The 2500-nt window shown below is 37.6% G+C and overlaps 1 protein-coding gene across 4 annotated transcripts in view; it reads left to right on the plus strand.

The window, feature by feature from the left end:
- Window positions 1-2500, plus strand: part of pik3r5 (phosphoinositide-3-kinase, regulatory subunit 5) — a 40257-nt gene that overhangs the window by 17530 nt on the left and 20227 nt on the right. The window lies entirely within an intron of this gene.

Here is a 2500-nt window from a genome sequence, read left to right on the forward strand (position 1 = left end):
TTTATTTAAACACTGATGTGTAATACGTCTCACAGTAACTCGGGTCAAAAAATATTATTTTTATGCAAATCTGTTTCTTTAAAAAAACTACTAAACTACAGAGAGTTTAAAAAGAAACCGTTTTCCCAAAAAAAAACATCTCCATTAAACAAACACAGCCACGACCTCCAGCCTTATGGAGTCTACAAGCTGACAAAAATATCTTTAAAATGAATTTTGGAAAATTGAATTCTATACGTACGTCACATTAAAGCGTCTGATTTTCCTCGTGAATCTCAGACGCTTCACCTTCAGCCTTTACGTCACACCTGCGTTTGTGAGGTTTGAGTTCAGGGTTCTGAGTGTTGATATGATTTTAAAGCCAAATCTTAGCGCTAGCAAGTTTCAAAACAAAGAAAACTCACTGGCAAAAATGGAAATTTATTAATTACACACACTACAATAAATAAAACACATTTAATTAATGTGATGTTTCTAATTCAAATGTCTGAAAGTCTTATTTAAACACGTTTCTCAGCTTCTCAGCTTTCAGGAATTATTTCACAAACAAATTAAAGGTCCAGTAGTCAATATTTTTCATTTGTCGCTAATACAAATGTGGAAATTTATGTAGAAATGATAAAAAATAATAGTTTAAGTCTGTGTTTTGGAATAAGTGAAAAAAATAAAACAGTTTGGAAACCTGCCTTCCATCAGGAATCTTTGTTTATATTCGTATATTAGCTAAATCTAGGGGAAGGTTTGGGGGCGGAGCTTTGTGTACATGGGTGAGACTGTGGGCGGGGTCAATGAGTAAAAAAAAAAACTATACAAATCTTATTCAGCTCCAACCATTTAACCGTTACAGACCTGTTCTTTTCCAAACAAATCTTACCTAGTGCACCTTTTTAGGGATGACGCTGGACCAAAGTGATGCGTGAATTCTCCTAAAATCACACACAAAAAAATCATACTGAATTGTGATTGGCTGGAATGGACTCCAGGAAGGAGAATCATCAAAATTCCACTTTCAGGGTCAAATAGTTAAAGAGTTAGAGAGTCAGATGAACAATAACACCATCTCCTAGTGGTGCAGTTGAATAATATTTCAAACTTGCACCAATTTTCTTTAGTTAAACAATTTAAACACAGACGATTAACTTTATGAATTTATCTCCACTAGAATGAAATTACTGCAAAGTGAAATTAAAGGCTAGATATGACTACGATTTATTCCCTTTAACACTTTATTAGCTGTTTATTTAACATATTAACCGTATTAAATGTTTATTCATCAATCAGTGTGAAGGGATTTAAACTCCTCAGGGAAGAGTGGATGGACAGAGAGATCAGATCCTGACAAAAACTTTTTCTTTTCCGATTCTGAGACGGAGTATCAGTTTATTTCGACACCCAGCTGATCATTTATTTTCTTTATAAACTATTCCGCTTTAAAATGATTTTTTTTTTCAACACTTAAAAAACACAGGACAGAAAACACAGCTAAACACACGAGTTACACAAAACTGCAGCTTTCACACAAAACCTACACTTTCATTACACTGCGATTGTAATAAATATAATAAAAAGCATAAAGTTTAAATATAATAAAATGAATTCTAACAAAAAAAAAATACTATCAGGTCAGTTTAAATGTAAAACTTTTGTCCAAATCCGATTCCAGTCTTTTCCGTTTGTTACATGATCGGATCAAATTCATACTTTTTCCCCTGCTATCAGATCCACTGCTCTGGTATGGGCCCGGTGCTGAACCCGGGTATGGGCCCGATGCTGAACCCGGGTATGGGCCCGATGCTGAACCCGGGTATGGGCCCGATGCTGAACCCGGGTATGGGCCCGGTGCCGTCTCTAGCGCTGACGCCGCCTAACGCAGGCTCGGGAAGGTTTTAGGGCCGTGTTTGTGCTACACATGAGCAGCTTCCTCCTGAAACCGGACTGGACTACGATGAGTGATTGTTCATTATTTGTTATCTGAGTGTGTGAGAGTGTGTGTGTGTGTGTGTGTTTTATGGTTTTATGAAGGATGTTGATTTACATTACAGGTTGGATTACGTGCTTCACCAGTCCACCGTTTCACGTCGTGCATTTTGCGCTTCCTGATTAATGAAGGTGAAGAAACAGAAGTCAGTAAGAAGTGTTGACCGTCTGTGTTGGTTTCAGCTCTTCACAATGGCGCAGTTCTCTTTTCTATAACCATACTTATTGTGATAGACTTGTAGATTGACCCATTGGCCTTTTCTAGAGATGGGTGTGGCTTTGTTCTGTATCAGAGAACACAGAATGTAAAAATACACCACAGTGTAGGCGCTACGCAATGAGTCTGCTATTTAACGATCAACACTCGCTCTCAGAGCTGTAGTGTTCACTTCTACCAAACACATCAACCCACACCCAGCTAGCAAGCGTGCTAATTAGTTAAAGCGTTTGTTTGGCGTAAAGATGAAACTCACACTCTTCCACTTTAGCACACGATTCAGTCAGACGGTTTGTTTTTCTGCTA

This window comes from Pangasianodon hypophthalmus, chromosome 2, assembly GCF_027358585.1.
Source record: "Pangasianodon hypophthalmus isolate fPanHyp1 chromosome 2, fPanHyp1.pri, whole genome shotgun sequence".
In the NCBI taxonomy this organism is placed as follows: domain Eukaryota; kingdom Metazoa; phylum Chordata; class Actinopteri; order Siluriformes; family Pangasiidae; genus Pangasianodon; species Pangasianodon hypophthalmus.